The sequence below is a fragment of the Solanum lycopersicum genome, chromosome 2 (assembly GCF_036512215.1).
Source record: "Solanum lycopersicum chromosome 2, SLM_r2.1".
Lineage (NCBI taxonomy): Eukaryota > Viridiplantae > Streptophyta > Magnoliopsida > Solanales > Solanaceae > Solanum > Solanum lycopersicum.
Genome location: NC_090801.1, coordinates 68,395,484 through 68,415,562, shown reverse-complemented (window position 1 = coordinate 68,415,562; position 20,079 = coordinate 68,395,484). Strand labels below are relative to the sequence as shown.

General features: G+C 28.4%; 1 long non-coding RNA gene across 1 annotated transcript; it reads right to left on the bottom strand.

Annotated features, from left to right (window-relative positions):
* Nucleotides 1–9,721: 9,721 nt before the first annotated feature.
* Nucleotides 9,722–19,225, bottom strand: LOC101248064 (uncharacterized). Its single transcript, XR_182444.4, has 3 exons — nt 19,081–19,225; nt 10,608–10,713; nt 9,722–10,411 (listed from the first exon to the last, which is right to left on the bottom strand). It is a non-coding gene; the product is annotated as an uncharacterized lncRNA (long non-coding RNA).
* Between the last annotated feature and the right edge of the window lie 854 nt (nt 19,226–20,079).

The following is a 20,079-nucleotide window of genomic DNA, read 5'->3' as shown; positions in this document are numbered from 1 at the left end:
GATTTGGATGGGTTGAATATGAATTGACAAAAAATGATTTGGATTACAATTCATCTAAAGTATAATATAGGCAAATATAGTTTGGGTAAAGTGGTTCTAACCTATTTAAATAAAAAAAATTCCCTACAACCGATTAGCGACCGACTTCAAGGAAGTGAGGGAATCAAGCCGGTGAGCCCCGCGTGCCCCTCTACCAACCTACCCCTAAAAGTTTTTCAAAAATAAAAAATTTACCTCCCTACCCCGCTACAGGCACCCAACCCCCCCATCTTCCACCGACCTATTCCTAATATTTTTTCGTTTTCGAAAAATAAAAAAACTCTGTTTTATTAAACAAAAAAATTACCCCCACCCCGACACCTTCCCCCTCCGCCAACCTACCCCTAAAATTTTTTGATTTCAAAAATAAGAAAAAAAACGTTTTTCCAAAAAAAAAAATACCCCCTCACGCACTCCCCTCCCCCACCTTCCACCAACTTACCTCTAAAATTTTTTTGTTGTTTTTTTTTTTAAAAAAAAAATTACCCCCTCCACCAGCGAGCACACCCCCACCCCCACCCCCGCGGCCTCCTCTTTCCACCAACCAACTCGTAAATTTCTTTGTTTTCCGAAAAAAATCTATTTCATTTCTCACTTATATGGGCTGAATATAGATTCTTATGTTAACCCTTTTTGTCCATATTTGTATGAACTTAAATAAGTTGAAGACCATATTAATCCATTTAAGAAAATTAAAGAAAATATGAGTGATCCATTTAATTTAATATGGGTAAAATGGTTTTATTTCACTTATATGGGCTGAAATTGACACTACTAGTGGTTTACGATGTTACTGTACCTCCTTTATTTTCATTTTTTTGTAACCATTCTTTAAACCTATTTAAAAAATACTATAAATTAATTTAGATTTGACAATTTACCCTTATGTATGAAAGTTTAGATCTATTTTTCAATGATTTAACTTTGTTCGTTGGATCATGCATGTTTCTTCTTCACTCGTGGAAATATTTAACTAGAATAAAATCTGATCGTTCTTATCAAATTTCTCTCTTGGGGAGTTCATTTTTATCTTCTATTTGAAGAAATTGTTACCGGAAAATGATGGTTATTGTGGGAAAAAAATCTATGTGAATTGGTAAAGGTAAAATGGGGATGAAGAGTTAATATTTGGTGAAAATGACGGGTCAGCTTGAATGAAGATTTTGATCTTTGTTGAATAAAAAAATACGTATTTGTGTTGATTTATATTTAAAATATTTGTTAAAAAGATTGTTTTTTATATAATATTTATTAATATGAAGAAATTAATATGAAGAAGGATAAAATTATCAAATTTAAATTAATTTATATTTATTTTAAATAGATTTAAACAATGATTACAAACAAATGGAAATAAGAAAGATAGATGTAATATTGTAAACCACCGAAAAAATGAGTGTATTGTAAAGCGAAACTTGAAGGGAGATCTCTAAAATTATCCCCTTTTTTTATAAATATTTTGAAATAATATAACTTGTAAAAATCTTGTTCTAAAATTTTCTTTTTTTAAGAAAATAATTTATAATCATAGAAATATCTATGATTAGCTTTAAGATCATGAATCAAAAAGTGAGTAGAAAAGATTACCATAAGGAATTGTTTACTCCATCTATTACATTTTTTGTTGAATTTTTTTTAGCTAGTTCGAAAATAATAATAGTATTTTTTTTATAAATAAGGGTGAATCTATCGTTATTGAATACTCTTTGTCGGAAAATTTTATTATATATATAACCAAATCTTACTTTATATTAATATATTAAACATTTTGAACACCCTAAAAAATACTAATGAATCGTAGCTTAATGATGAAAGTGCGCTCAATTCATACACAATACCCAAGTTCAAATTTCAGCATAACATTTTGTATTTTTAATACCCATTCGTGATGCTACAATCCAATCCGTCACTCATATTTAATTAGTGGCAATAGTGTGCAAAAGTGTGTTTGGCACCAACGTTCAAGAACCCCATGGTTACATTTTTTTCCTCTCTACTTTGGCTTTACTTTGAACATCCTTTATAAATTTTCTGTCTACGCCATTGTTTATAGATATTTTAAAATAGTTTAACTTACAAAAATCTCGTTCTAAGAAAGAAAAATAATAAATACTTTATAATCATAGAAAAATTGACATTAAATTTTTTATATTTTTTAAAATTTGAAAAATATCAAAAAATATTCACTCCAAATTATTTATAAAAAATCAAAAGCAACTTCAATTTGTATTCATGACCACACACGTTCAAGGAGTGTTTGATCATGAAAATAGTGAGTATTTGATTATTATTATTTTATATTAACGTGTATTTTAACTTGATCTCAATTTGCATTTATGTTCTTCAATTTCTGGTGTGTACACGTAGTCACTTAAACTAATATAAAATCAAATAAACAGACACAAATATCTTACATGACGTAATACATACAAGACACCACATAAAAACTATTTGTGTCCATCCAAAATTGATGAACATAAATAACAACTAGAGCCAAGTTTAAGAATACACTTATATATTGTCATTTGATAAAAACAGTTTTTATTTTAAAAGTAAAAAATAATAATTTAGAATTATTAATCTATAAAGTCTTCAGAAAAATATTTTTAACATACGAAAAAGCAGCATATTCTTAAGAAAAATGTGTGTGTGGTGGGGGTGATGGTGAGATCAATTGAAAAATCATCAATATTAACGCGTTATTAAAACTAAAAAGTGTAAGGAAAATTTTGAATTTGAACAAGATGGGTATTCACATTTCGCAACACAATGCTGAGGCCGGTAGTGAATAACTAACAACTTGAGCATTAAAATATTGAATATCAATTTTATTTATTTTAAATTTTTTAATTTCAATTTAACCCGTTCATTTAACATTCTTTCCAGGACGTTCATTTCATCCCTGTTTGGAAAGTAGAAATGAGAAAATTAAGTAATACAAATAGTTTAATGAGAATTGTAATATAGTATAAGCATATACACAAACAAACCTTCCCACAATAAATTATAATAATATAACAAATCAAGTCACAGTGAAAACTAGTACTAATGTCCTTGTGATATATGACAAAATCAAGGCACATAGCCAAAATTAGTACTGCTATAATTAAATTAATATCTTCTTCTTTAATCTTTCCTTATCCAATATCTCTCTCGTTTTCTGTTTCTTTTCTTTTCTTATAGACTCGATTTTGATTTGTTAAAAATCAGATAGAGAAAATTAAATGCATTAATACTAATTCAAACAACTAATAAGCATATTTAAAAAAAGAACTAATCAAAACGTATGTTCTTGATCTCCTGCAAATTTGACTGTATGGTAAACATAATGGAGTGAGGTTAGGTGTAAATATTAATTAAAATTATTGGATGTTTGCTGAAGGGGTAAATGAGAGAAGATAAAATAGATTGTTATACTTTTTAACAATCGACGTCCCGTGTTTGAAGGACTAGAATATTGATTCAAATGACTTTAGCTTTTGTGATGATCTCTACGCATAATTCATTGAAATGTTTGAGTTAGGTACAACAAGTACTAATTGTACGTGAAGATTATTTTTTGATTTTATATTATGACGCATTGGCTTATACTTTTTTTTTTCTTTCTTGGCCTTTGTTTCTCTTTCCTCTTTTTTCTAATTTTTTTTCTAGTTGTATCAGGAGATTACTTTTCGATATTATATTATGATGCATGATCCTATGCTTTATTTTTTTTTATAACTTGTCTAAATTTTATGGCGTAAAGAGTAAATTATACTTATGTCCTATTCTTTTTAATAATAATAATTTCTTAAAAATTCTTTTTTTGAATACACAAGTTACTATCCAGATACATTGATTTACCATCCGGATACATAATTTTTATAAAAGAAGAATCTTTTTATTGCTTTGAAAAGGGAATAAAATTTAAAAATTAATCAAATTTCATAAATTACGCTTACGTTTCTTCTTACTCTCAATCATGCAAAGGCAAATCCTATCATAATGAAGAAATTCAAAATTTCATATTGCTCCCCCCATCAACGAAGAAACCTTATTTGATTAAAAGAACTATGTCGAAATTTTGGTTAACCGAAGTGAGTTATCAAGGATACAAAAGTGATTGAATTGATGTTAGACAAATAATTTCCTTTTGAATCTTTAAGTTTATCAACGATCCTTCCAATTTTGACTAAAAATTGTTCAGAAAAATTGAGATTCAATATTTATTTTTTCTCCAGTTCACCGAAGATACTTCAATTTTTATTCAAAATTGTTGAAATTTTTGAAGATTCGAAATCATTCTCCAACTTTATCGAAGATTCTTTCAATTTTGATTTAAAAATACATCATTAATATCTTTGCTACTTGGCATTTTACTATTTATGTATCTTGTTTAAATAGATAAATATTGTATTATACTAGATACATTAAATAAATAATTATTTCCCATAAGATTTTTAATATCGATAAATTACCCTGTGAAAATTGTTATGTAATTGATACGTTTAGTATAAATTTGAAGTACGTATCATATCTAAAAAAAATAATGCATGACACATTACTATTTATGTATCTCATTTAAATTGATAAGTATTGTATTTATACTAGATATATTAAGTAAGTAAATTGTTGTCCATAAGATGTTAGATTTGAGATTAATACATTATCATGTGATAGTTGCTATGTAATTGATACATTTATTATAAAATTAAATTTACATATCATATCTAAGAAATTAGTACATGATATAGTACTTATTTATGTATTTCGTTAAATTGATAAGTATTGTATTATTACGAAATACATTAAATATATAATTATTGCCAATAATTAAATTATTTGATTTGAGATTGTTACATATAATATAAAGTGTAAATTAGGTATATAGCATTTTTTTATAGTAATATTCTCAAGTTATAGCACTAGAGTTTGAATTTTATTGTATAACATTTAATATCTCAAGTTATAGCATTTTAAAAAAATATATAATGTTAATTTTAAATTATTAAAAAGAGTTGTTAAAATAAAAAATAAATTAAAAAAACGGACAAATTAATAATGGAAAAAATGGAATCTTTTATTAAATAAATTAAATATAATTATTAATTATTGTTAATAAATTAGCACGTTTTAAGGAATTTTAAATTTTTTTAGATTAGTTAGCTGCCTTAATTTTCTCAAATTAGTTTAAATGATATTAATTTTTGATTTAATTCCTTGAAAAGCTCTACCAAATTGGCATGAACGTACATGTATAAAAGTGTTCGATTTTTTTTAATTGTTAGATCTAAAATATAATTTGTATGTTCTTTTTTTGGATAAACAATCAAGTTACGTATGGCATTTTGAAAAACGATAAGTAAATATAAATGTGTTTGAGTTGTAATTAAATTGCAGATTCGCGTGTCAGTTGATTTGTGAAGAAAATAGAAAAACATACATTTATTAACTAGACAAATAATAATTAGATATAATTCTTTGTACAGGTGAAGTATTACAAATGTATGAATAATGTCTGAAAAATTATATAAAATTTGTATTTAATGGTAAAACTTGCTCAGATAATATTCAAAAAGTAAGAAGATGTAATTCTGTGTACTGGTGAAGTATGAAAATTGTATTAATTATGTATGAAATTTATAAGAAACTTGTATTAATTGTGTATGAAAATCTATATTTTGTTAAACTTATAATATATGTTTCTGTTGAAATTATAATATATATATTGTATTAATTTTGTATAGAAACTATATTCTTTTTGTTTAATTGAAATAGTGTATATGTCATTGAATGATATATTAAATGTGTATGAAGTTTGTATGAATTATTTTGATAGGTACAAATACAAAATCAGAAATTGGTCCACATTTTAGACCAGTTACAACAACAAATTCTTTTAACCCAAGATGTAATTTTGTACCATTTACATTCATAACAAACATGTCATCCCTGTCATTTTTAGTTTCAAGAAAAAATATATGTCGTGACATCTGACATTGAATTTTTATGTCATGCAAATCATAAAAAAATTCAAACGGTATTTCTTGCAAGAATTGTTGAAACTTGTCTTGACCTAGGAAGGTCAACAGATCCGCAAACACATTCATGTTAATACATGAAGACAAATGTATTTGTATCTTCTTCTCCTATAAAATTGGTAAATTAAATTAATACATTTATCATACTATATAATGTCATATAAAATCATATATATATTGGTATGTTAAATGAACATTCAATTCAATTCATATACAAAGCATACAAAAATTGTACATCAGTTCATACACAATGCACACAATATTAATACATATTTAATTTTTTTAAAAAATAATAATTTATGACTTTTAAACTATAAACTACTACTCAAACAGTACCACTACATTAATTCATACATCAAAATCAGAACATAAAAAATATACAACTTTAATACTTTTAATAAAAGTAAAAAATATGCGACATACAACACTAATACATTATTCATACACAGATATTGTAATAGACAATATAGCATTTCATACACATAGCATACAAAGTTAATACATTAATGCATTCCTATAGTGAAATATAGTAATTATTTTATACACAAAATCATACAACATTAATACATTATTATTTATCAAAAATCATACTTTGTTGTAATCCAATTATATATTCACAAATCATACAATATTAAATCATACAATATTCATATATAATTATAATATACAATACTAAAAACTCAACTCATATATAAATCATACAAATTTCATGTACTATACTATTAACAAATAAAATCAAAATTAAACACACTTAAATCTTTTTACTGACCTTAACAACTTGTTTTGGTTTATTTGTGGCTTATCTCTGACCTACCAATTTCAATGCCTTTTATTTTTTTTGATTTTGTATTTATTAATTTGTCAGCAAAATCGTACTCGAATTCAGATGATGCTTGAATTTCTTTTCCTTTCCTCTTCTTCCCTCTTTCCTTTGCCTCTTTGTTTTTATTTTTTTCCATCTTTATTAATTCGCAAGCAAAATCTGACTCGAACTCAGATGATGTTTGAATTTCTTTTCCTTTCCTCTTCTTCCCTCTTTCATTTGCCTCTTTGTTTTTGTTTTTTTTTCATCTTCGATTTCACTGACCTAGATTTCTCTTTTCCAGTTGATTTTTGTGTTTGAGTTTGTGACAAAATGTTAAATAAAGGAGCAGGAAAGTCCTTAGATCTTGATTCATCGACCAATCTTCTACTTTTACGTGGTGTTTCACTACCTTTCTTCGATATTCTATACGAACATAGTATGGATGTTTGATTTGGGGGATGAACTGATATGTGAGGGATAATGGGAAGATTTGGGGAACAGTAAGGAAATTTGGGGAAGATGATGTTTTAGGCGTGTGGGGGGAAGATTGAGTGTATTGGGGAAAAATTGTAGTGTATTGATTTGAATGGGGGTGGGTAATTATTGGGTAACTGTAAAATAGGGTGTAAATTAAAATCAAATCCCTATTATTTAGTTTTTGTCTTTAAAAAGGTAATTATATAATGTGAATTTAATTAATAATAATTTTATTTTAAAAAGTTAAAACTGTAAAAGGTAACTGTATAATTAATAAGTAAAAATTTAAAGAGTTTAGTTTTAAAAAGGTAACTGAAAAAATAAAAGTAATTATTTAAACAAATTAATTATTATTTCAATAATTATTTGTAATTTTTTTAATTAATATACTTTTATTGAGATGCTATAATTCGATAATAATTTGCTATAAGAAATTTATTTTTAAAAAGTAAGTTTATAACTTGATATATATCATTTTAAATATGTGTGGAGTGTTATTTTTATTAATATAAATTAGTACTTATGTATCATGCCCGTATAGTTTGACGTGACTATGTATCATATAAAAAAGTTATGAATATGATAAACAATTGATACAGTGTAAAAAAAAAAAACAGTACCACACATACATAACAAACATATGATACATGGGTAATGACACTTTTTGTGATTCGTTTTTATCCTAATTTTTTCCATATTTATTTTGTCATGTCCATGTATGATTGTTTATTTTGTGTATGAAAATTACTCCAATATTCGATTACATGATTTTTCAAATAAAGAACTGGAAAGAAAAAATAAATACAGAACTATCTCTTGATTAGTTAACTTTAAATTATTAATTGGAGAGGGAATATTTAAAATTTAAAATAAAGGAGTGATAAGGTAACTAGTGATATAGTGGAGTATTATAGGCATGAAAAATAAAGGAAAATAATTAAGTTGGAAGATTGAAAGTTATGTATATAAAAAGGAGAGAATTTGAGAAAAAAAAGAGATTTTTATAAATTTTTAAAATAGTATGAAATAATGGAAAATAAGACAAGAAAAGATGTGTAATTTTTTGATATTCTATTATGATGCAACCTATGTTTTTTGTTTTTTTTTTTTGGCCTTTGTTTGTCTTTCCTCTTTTTTCTCATTTTTTTCTAAATCTAATTTGAAAGAAATTTTATTTACTCTATCCGTTTGTATAATGAAATTTATTTATTTTAATAGAAAATATTTTAAAATATTACTATTTTTATTATTAAATAATTACATAATAATATAAAATTTAAAAATATGTAAAAAATGAACAAGTATTTTTAAATTATGATCGAAATTTTCGGAGATATAACTTAACGAAATTAAGGTTTTATTATTTCATCAATTTATTTATTTTATAATTTTATACACCTTTTGTCTTACTTGACATACTCTATGGCTCCACGCAATTGATTCAAGTGAAAGATATTTAGATGTCACATAAGTCAAAAAGGTGCACAAAATGAAATTATCTTTTTTATTTTGCAAAAATATTCGAAATAATATTGACGTTAAATACAAATAACATTTAAAAAGTGAAACATAAGCTAAAAAAACACATTGTACCGACATATTTCAAAAATTAAAATATACCTTAAAAACAGATTGTATTTCAAATTTTCATTATCAAAAATCAATTTAAATAAAGTGAAAATTATTTTATAAATAAATAAATAAATAAATGTGTTTAAATAGATCCTGAAAGTAGAAGTAAAAAAACAATAAAAAATATGAAGACAAATTACCATAAATGAAAAATGGTAGAAAAAGAAATAGAAATAATTTTAGGGATCATAAAATGATGAGTGACCATCCAAAAAATTAATTTTAGTTTTATGCTCATAACCTTTTAAGTATAAAGTAATAAAAATTATAATTTGAAAAATATTTCCAGTTAAAAAATAGATAAGTATATAACCAAATGTCGTCTTTATCACTACTACATATATACAGAGAGACACAGTTATATTAGATAGCAATGCTTACAAATTAGATAGCAAAGAAAGGAATAATTACCCCCTGTTGGTTTCTGAAACGAATTCCAGCTTTTGTGCCTGTTTTGACAAGTTGAACAACTACATACATATTACTGGATTGTTGATTGGCATTTTGATTACTTTGGTGGTGTTCAGAGAGACACTTTGTAGGGGCTAGTTATTGATTTATATTAATTCATTTCGTCAAGTTTTTGGTTTCTCATATGTATCGGATGGTGTAAGAGGGTCGATTTATTTTTATCGAACATCACCCTAAGCAGTCTTGCAAACGCCTAACAACACTCAGCCTATCTTACACCCACAAATTTGACTAAGTACAGAAATACTTTAACAGCAAAGTTAAACAACAAACAGAATTTAAAGGAACTCGTCCAACCTTTATTAATCTGATAATTAATACAAAGGGAAGGCTTCACGAATTTGTCTAAGGCCAGAAAACACACTCCTCTAAGCCTTAAACAAAATTTCCACCCTTATTAAAATTTCTGCACATGGCAGTTACATGCGGCAGTTACAAATGACACATGTCCGACACTTGTCATCACAAGATTCAAACTAAGTTTCCAACAGATATATTTCTAACAGATAGACTCTAATTTAAATTACATCCTTATCCACACGAAATATTAATATTTTAACACTTAGAATATTTCAGGCTACATTCCAACACTTAGATTATTTCAGCCAGCTTCCAACACTTAGAATATTTTAGTTGTCCTCCAACACTTGGTTTTATTTCAGCAATTTACGTGGAATGCCTTTGTTCTTACCATCGTCAAGTCTTCACAGTTTTGCCTTGTCAAGCCAACACGCTGCCTTGCCGATGACTCTAGCCCGCACTTAAGCCTTGCATGTTCAAGTTGCCTTGCCAACACCCAAACACCTTGAACCTGTGTTGCACTGTTTTGCCCTCATTCATGTCAAGACCAATGCCCAAGTCCTTGACATGTTTGTACGTAATTAGATCAAGTAATTTACGAGTCTAACAGATGGAGATTTAAAAAAAGGTCTGTTCTTTGTTCTCTCGTTCTTCCTTCCACTTTTAACTGAATTCAAGAATGCAAACTTAGTATATAGTACTAATATATACAAAAAGCAAGAATTTTATGAATTTCAAACACATGGAATTTTGCTCAAAATCATTAAGGAAGCTAGTCAGTACATGCACATTCTACCAATTGGCTCGTGCAAGAAGATAAAAAATTAAATATCATATAATATGCACAAATATATCTTAATTACCTTGATGTATATTTTCTTCAACTTGCTCTAATGTATTAGAGAGAGCTATTGTTGAGGAGAAATTGACAATCCAGCGCTGCCTCTTTTTTTGTTGTATTTTCATCCGCTAAATTAGTAGAAAATGCACGATGACTCACAAAAATATTTTACAGAAATAATTAATATCTAGAAGGTTGAAACAACAAAATATACTTGGACATTAAAAAAAATATATATATATTTTTCTAAAATGCAATGAAACAATTAACATCTACATTTGAAGGTAGAATTGTTCAAACTTCACCCATATATCCCCAATTTTCAACTCCAATCACACGTTAATGTTGGTTGTATACTTGTATTTACTAATTACTATGTATTTATGTATATCAGGGCAAGAACAATTGATACATGTCTACCCTATTATTACATGTAACTCAACAATAATTGATCGATTCCACTTAATGAAATCAAAAGAATTTTTAATCAATTTTTTTTATTTCTACCCTTAATATTAACTAACGTCATAAAATAATAGTAGTCAAATTTAATAACGTAAAGGTCATAAAAATAATATCAAACTTTGTGATAAATTTATTCTATTTATAATATTAATGAACTTAAAGAAAAAAATTATAAATACTTTGGTTAAAAAATAAATTATATATAATATAAAGAGGTATTACATATATATGTGATATAAATGAATAATGCATAGAATACAGGGGAGTTTGGTGATTGTTCAAAATTGAGGAAAAGTTTGATTTTTAAAGCAAAGTTGGAGGGTGAATATTTTTAAATACTCACTTTTTTCATGGTCAAATGGACAAAAATGTGTGTGTGTGTGGGGTGTAGTGGTGATGGTGGGATCAAATGAAAAATTGTGAATACCGCGTTATAAAAACGAACCAACCAGCCTAAGGATTATGATATTAACATTTCGTAACACAAAGCTAAGGCTGAGAGTGAAAAACCTCACACACTTGACCAGCAATTAATTGCCTAGGAGAACTTTCTAGGAAGCTACGTTTCAGAATTGCTTTAGAAAGTAGAAATGAGAAAATAAGTTCCATAACTCTTTGACCAACTGAATAATACAAACCTCAAACAAAAACTTGACTAGAATATACAATTGAATTTTATAAAAAGCATTTCACTTTCTCAAAAAATTAGCAAAAATTCAATCGTTAATCATAAAGTAATGTCGACGCACAGAGTATATTAACAGAGGCGGACCTCGAGCACCCATTAACTTTGCTACGAAATATATATATCTATGTAGAAATTGATAGGTATTTGTATAAAATTAACATAGAGCACCCAATGAATAAATGATTTAGTTGGCCCAATGGCTCCTGAATGGGTATTTAAAATTTTTTTAGCCTTGTTGTACCAAGGTTCGAATCTCACTGTTAACACGCATATTTTTTTTATATTTTCACTTTAAAACACCTACAACCTTAAATTCCTAGATCCGCCACTGAGTATATACATAATAAAAACAATATTACTGGTTTGATCTGGTTCAAATTTTGCCTATGTATATTGTGGTCTTGGTGTTTGAAGGATCAGGTTTAGAATATTAATTCAAAATTGACTTCATTATGGCGTTGTTGGAATAGTAGGTTGCTAGGAAAATCCCTTTCCTCCCCTCAGCCACACTCTATATTTTTACGTAGCTTTTGTTAGATCCTTTTCAATCATATCATATCATGGTCGTCTTAGGTACATCTTAAAAAAGAAGTAGTGATCATGAAGTACGACGACAGTGCTGATCAAAGGTGAGATATATATATATATACAGGTAGCTAGGTAGGATGATGGAGGTGGATCATGAAGACATTGAAGCTCAGCGGAGTTTCCCGCTATCAATGAATGATGAATTACGTAATTTTAGTTTGATGATCATGAGGAGGTTGGTGTTCATTTTTCTATCTATTTACAACTTCATTGAAGCTGCAGCAAGCATATCATCACTTTCATCAATATCCAACACTCATGCCACCTTGAGTCTTCAACATGGAGTAAGCATAAATAATACTCCAATATTTCATTTCTTTTACAACTACATACTTTTATAATTAAAATATACTAAATTGAAAAATATAGATAAATTATTTTTAATAATACTAGTCAAAGAACGTAGGTTTATTAATTAATATATTTTCAAAAGGCAATATTATTCAATTTAATATCATTTATAAATTTAAATTTTAAATAATTATTTTTTATTTTTTAAAATTCAATATAACCTTATGATTATACTTGTGCAATAAAACACTACACTTGTAATTAGGGTTGTGCATTCGATTTTATTTGGTTTGAATTTTTTAATTTTTGATTTTGAAGAAGTGTAACTCAATCCGACCAAAATAAATTTGGTTTGATTTTTCTCTTTTATGGTTTGAGTTTTTTCGGTTCGATCGGTTATAGCAATAATTAAGAACATAACGAAGTTATATTTGTAATTTGAAAATGAATTTTATATATATATATATATATATATATATATATATATATATATTAAAAATGTAAAATACAATATTTAAAAGTATATTAATTATAGATGTCGAAACAAAAAAAAATTAAATAATAATGAAAATAACTAAAAAGAAAGTGGTTAACTCCAACTTAATTCTCTCTCTATATATATGTGTGTGTTCAATTTTTCGATTTTCATTTTTCTAAAATCTGAAACTAAACCAAAAAATTAAACAAAATAAATATTTGGTTTGATTTTTTGATTTAACCCAAAACAGTGCACACCCCAACTTGTAATTACACTGTGACAAACAAACAAGTCCACATAATTATTAGGTTGTGTAATTTACTAGGCTGATAGCTTTCCAAACACTTACATATTTCTTAACATCGAGTATTTAGAACATTATCTTTTTCCTATTCCAACTATATCATTGATTTGTCCCTCTAAGTTTTTATATTGTTTACTATAACAAAAATAATTTTTAGTAGTATTAAATATTGACATTAATAATAAGTGTTAAATTTTTTATCGGCATTTGTTAAGTGCTATTAGAATCAATGTCGCTAAAGACTTTAAAAACATATAAAAAAAAGTGATAATCGCTGCTAAAAATATATGTTTAGCGATAAATGATCGATTTTGTTCAAAGTGGTTACAACTTATCAGAGTTACATTTATGGCATAGTCTTTATCCATAATATCATAATCAATTAGTGTCACTTGTAATTTATAGATAAATATGGTCACTTTATAACTCTTTCGCTTAAAAATAATTTAGGAGGTGAAAATGTTGTGAAAATATTTTAATTACTTTATATTTAACTTATTAGATATTTATAACATTTTTAATTATGATAGGGGTAAAATGGTATTTTAAACTTTACTTTATGCTTTTGAGTTAAATAATGACACAAGTCTCATATTGACGGTTAATGAGATTAGCTTTAGGGTGTAAGTAAAGTCTAAGACCTAATTTTCGCACTTCTCACTCAGAGTCGTTTGGTAAAATGTATAAGAATAGTACAAAATAAGGTATCTTAGTAATGCTTGCGTTAGTTATGCAAACACTGTTCTTATACGTTGTTTAGTTTGATGTACTAGAAATAACAAAATATTGCATAATTTATATTTAAAAATATGTGTTTACAAAAATATTCTTCATACTTTATTTATTTTTGCAATTACTTGCAACAAAGTTCTTTGCTAAAACATCATTAACATTTAACTCCTCTTTTTCTTCTTACTTTTAAAAATAATATTAAATAGTTATACTATTTTGAATCAAAATAATTTTGTGAAAAGTTGGCAAATAATTTTTTTTGTCAAATCTATCACCACAAGTAAATTTTTTGATTAAATTATGTTGAAAATTAATTTTTTTTTTAAAAAAAAGATACTACTTAAGAGGCCATAAAATCAAATTTTTGGCTAATATAATCTTTGAAGTATGACTAAAACTTAAATTACATACTTGTGTTATATAAGTGAACAAAAAAATCCCTGAACTATTCAAGAAGTTGCAACATTCATCCTTTTATCTATTTTTTTAAGAACTCACGCCCCAAAAAAAATGTGTCAAGTCGAATGAATATATGTACACATGGTTAAACTAATCAAGTTAGGTGACTTTTTTTTATTTTTTGAAATTGAGGGTTAAATTATATTCAGACAAAATATATTCAAATTCTAAATATTCTTTGGGAAAAAAATACTACTCCAATTTCAAAAATTTCAAATAAAATAATTATTTTTTGTTTTTAATAACTAAATACCTATGTAATTTCACTAAATTTCCAGCATTTTTGTAAATTGTATAAAATGTGAACATTGTATATATAGTATACACCCCTCAATATTTTACTAAAGAAAATCTCTAAATAGTTGGAAGTAATATATTTGAAATGACTTTTTTACATAATCTTTCTAACCTTCGGACGTACTGTATAAATATTTCAAAACTTATGTATTGGTGCAAGTCAGTTTACTAGATGATGCAAAATTACATACTCTATAAACTAACAACACACGAAATTTAATTAAATTCAAGATTCATTTTCTATCCATATCCTTATTTTTATTACATAACTTTGATCTTTTCGTCGTGACACAGACGTGATCAAGTTAAACAAAATTTTTTTTATTGGTTCAACAATGTTTTGACAAAAATAGGCTGAAGAATGATTCTTGTTATTTTTTAGATAGTATAAGAATATTTTTTGCTCACTTAGATAATATAAGGATGTACATTAGATTTAAATCATTGTTGACATATATAATTTTAACCAAAAACTCCCATAAAATCTATCAAGACACTAACAAATTAAAAGACATTGAAAAATAAGCAACAACAAAAATAAAACACATGACAAGAAAGAAAATGAAAAGAAGAGAAGAAGTTAGGAAATGTTTTAAAAAGCTTTGAAGGTAGTTTAATTTTGTAATTATTTAATCTAATGCAAGTATTTAAATGCTATATATAATTAATATCTAAAATTACTTGGTATATGTAATATAAAATAGAGTGTATAACATTAGTTATACATAGTAAGAAAAAGTGTATCAAACAAGGTACCACTAATACATACACCTAGATGCATGCATTATATTTCCTAATAAATTCTACCAATATAGAATATCTATGTATACAGTTTTAGTTATGTTGATAAAATTAATTAGAGGGATTATATATGCTTTGTGTCTACTCAGAACTCTGAAGGTGGTGGAGATGAAATCCAGATTGTTGAAATTGTGGAAGCTTCAGCTCATGTTAATGTTGGACAATCAAACCATGATCACTGCGAGATTGAGCTTCAGAGTACTCATCAGCAATGCTTACAAATTAGTGAAGAGATTGTGAAGTTGGATTCACTTCACAATTTTGAAGGAGTGAAGGGGAGTACTGTTGACAAGGGAATTCAAGTTGGAGACATTTCTAGGTGCGACTTGTCTCATCACATGCTGATCTTCGCCGGATATGGCAAATTCATGATCCGAAAGTTAGTATGCAAGGAACCAACTATTTTGCTCCTTGCAGTTGCAGCAATATTGTCGTTTGTCTTTGGAATCAAAGAAGAAGGTGTGCAGAATGGTTGGTTTGAAGGAGCACTTCTGGTTGTGATTATATTTGTGATTGTTTTGTTTAAGCTAGCACGTAATTGGTACAAAAGACACATTTGGAAGAAGCAAAATGAGAACAGAGCAAGGAAGGACCAGCCGTTTATTGCTGAAACGGACTCCAGTTTCTGTGCCGACTTTGACAAGTTGAACAATTACATACATATTAGTGGGCTGTCGATTGGCATTTTGATCAGTGTGGTGCTGTTCATTCGCTTTAAATTGGGGCATAAAGATGATGATAACGGATATAGATTGGAAATCAAGGAAGAACCAACTGAAATTGCACGGATAATGAATGCCGTGAAGAAGGTTTTGACAGAATCAAAGGGAACAGTGAGAGTTATGATAACTTCTCTTGGTATCTCACTGGTGGGGATAACTGAAGGAGTTCCATTTCTTATTTCAATAGCAAGGGCATACTGGTATCCAATTTTTGATGTTAAGATGGAACCAGTCAACACCATCTGTATAGAAAAAGTTTGCTGGTTGAAAGAGCAAAAACTGAAAGTTACTCAGTTTCTTCTTGACAAAAAAGATGTTGCCAAGATTCCCCCGCATGTCTACAATGTTCTCTCTGCTGGAATTGGTGTGTCCCCTCTGACTTCTCAAACAGCCTACCACAGAGTAGAACAAGCAATACTCTGTTGGGTAGAGAAGAACTGCGGTATGCAGAGAGACTCTTCCAATCAGCAGTTCACCAAAGTGAAGGACAACGATGATGAGATGAATCCTTTTGAAGGACCTTGTAGAGTTGTCATGGAGAAAAGTGGAGACAATGGGAAAGAGTACTATTCATATTTCAAGGGCCCTACTGATTCAATATTGTCAATGTGTTCAAGTTACTATGACACGACCGGTGAATTGCATGATTTGGATGACGGAACAAAGAGTGGCATTGCTCAAGCTAACAACAACAACATGAAGGTAGTTGCATTTGCCTTCAAACACACTCATGGCGTTGCAGAACTTGATGAAAATGGACTAACATTCATTGGTAGGTTTGTCTTAGAAGATGCTTTCAATCTAGACAACATGAGGCAAGGAATTGATAATCTGAAAGAAGGCGGAGTGAAGATGATATTTGCCTCGGAAGAAGATGTTGAAGTGCTTTGTACCATTGTTGATGAAACAGGATTGCTCAACTCACGTGAAGCTCTAGTAGTTAGGGGCGAAGATGCTACAAAGGAAATCGTTGATAAAACTTGCATTATGGGAAATTCCTCTCCCACATGCATGCTTCTTTTAATAGAGCAGTTGAAGAAAAGAGGAGAAGTGGTGGCTGTGGTAGGAGAACAAGCATCTGAAAGTAATGTGGTTCTTGAAGCAGCTCATTTTAGCCTGCCTGTGGTGACTAACTGGCCTGAAACTATAACTTATGTGATTAACAGCATCAAAGGAGGAAGAATTGTTTGTGAGAATATGAGGCAATTCATCCAAGTTGAGGTAATCTTGGCAATCAGTAGCTTATTAATAAACTTCATACTGGTTATATTGGACGGAGATGGTCCATTAACAGTCGTTCAGTTGGTATGGGTTAACCTTCTTGTAAAATTTATTGGAGGGCCAGCTTTGCTAATTACTCAACAGGCCACAAGACAACTAAGGGATGAGCATTTTATCATATCAAGAAAACCACCAATTACCAACGCTATGTGGAGAAACATACTTCTTCAAGCTTCCTATCAGACTGGCATTTTTGTATTCCTTCAACACAGAGGAAGTGCAATACTCGGCGTCACTTCAAAAATTAACAGATCTATAGTCTTTAACGGGTTCGCTCTGTGCCTGCTTTTTAACATATTCAGTGCAAGGGATTTAGAGCAGAAGAATTTTTTCAAAGGTCTTGGTCAAAATTACTTGTTTTGGGCATTGTCTGGGCTCTATCTTGTGTTGCAGTTCGGATTCATTGAAGTAGAGGTTGTCTTTAGCAACACGGCTCGACTGAATTGGAAGCAATGGATTGAATCCATGTTAATTGGTGTTGTCACATGGTTGATTGATGTGATAGTAAAATGGGCATCACAATACATAAAGATAAGCAAATATTGTGACTGTGGAGTTCTTCATCCAGCCAGAAACTGGTTACAGAATTGGTTTGCTAGAATCAACTGCTGTGACAGTGGACTAACAAGTACACCAAATTCCACCCTTGCTTCCTTGGATTCTCCAAGATCCACTAGTGGAACTTAAGGTACTACACAAATTTATCCACGCTCTACCTCATTACACTAAGTTCAAACAAAAGTCTTTCCCCTTTCTTTCTAAAATTTTGGATTCAAGTTCTAATTATTGTTCTTTCGCAGGGCTGGATAATAAAAAATATCACACGTCGTGTGAAGCCAACCAAGCATAGAGATAATACTTTGATGGATTTTGTCATATGTTGCAGTAGCTTCGATTTTTAGTACATAGTTTCTACTGATTTCTTAGATACACCTGGAGAGCAACAATAAAATTGTCTCCGTGTAACCAATAAGTTACGGGTTCAAGCCGTTTTGGAATCAGCCCCTGATGCTTTGCATCAAGGTAGGCTGCACACCTCACACACCAAAAGAGTGTCGGTCCTTCCGGGACCTAGTCAATGCAGGATGATTAGGTCACTAGGTTGCCCTAATTTTAGTCTGTAGGGGCTAGTTAATTTATGTTAACTCATTTTGTCAAGTTTTTGGGTGTCTCATTTGTGTTGTAGGGATACAAAAAATGTATGTTCTTGTTCTCATTCTTTCTTATTTAAATATATACAAAAAAAACAAGAATTTTATGAATATCAAACACATAATATTTGCTCAAAATCATAAAGGAAGCTAGTATGTACACATTCTACTAATTGGCTAGCTCGTATAAGAAGATAATAAATATCATATAGTATATGCAAAAATATAACTTAATTACCTGGATCTTGTTTTTCTCAAACTTGGTGTAATGTATTAGACAAAGCACTTGTTGAGGAGAAATTGACAATCCATTGGAAGAGACTTTTCTTCAGCAAAGTCAACTGCCAGTCTCCATTCTTTACTACATAAAATATATATCGTCCATCCCAACATGGATTTTTATAAGATTATTTTTCTTCAATTTTGGACACATTTGTCTTTTATCCAACGTGTCTTCAATAAGTAGAGTAGGTTAATTACAAAATGTTACCATTAAGTAATTTCTTACTCCATGTATTTCAATTTTCGTTACAATTTTTTTTTTCTTAGTTTCGGAAAATAATCGATAATATCTTTTCTACAAATATCCTAAAATCTGATTTAACTTAAAAAAATCTCATTTTATTGTTTATGAGATGATTCATAACCACAACAATATTTATAAATAACTTTAGATCTAGGGATCGTTTGGTTGGAAACAAGGTATCCTAAAATTAATTATTTTGGAATTTGATTATCCTGGGATAAGTTATCTCACCATATATATGGGATAAATTATCTCAAACATGGCAATCAAATAAGACACAAAATTTTTATCTCATCACTATTTTATTATTTTATTACTATTTATTTTTATTCCTCACATCAAACCAACCGCAAGTTTAAAACAATCTTTTAGTTGAAGATGAAGAAAAAGTTATGTGAAATTCAAGCGAACACACAGAATTCAAATTGTGAAAAAGTCTTGCATAAATAGAAGATTTGAAACTTCATTTGCTTCTATTACATGTTCAAAATCACTATTTCAACCCTTGTTTTCAAAAATGTTTTTTTCGTCATCTGGACGAGTTTCGTAGCGGAGCGTATCAAAAATGTTATAAGGCACAAATTTAAGACATAAATTTATAGGGCGTAAGTTTTAGAATCCTAGGCATAAGCTTCAAATGTAAAAACGTAAGCCCTGAGTGTAAAAAGTGTACGCCTAGACGTTTTTATTCTTAACCTTTTTTTGCTTCAA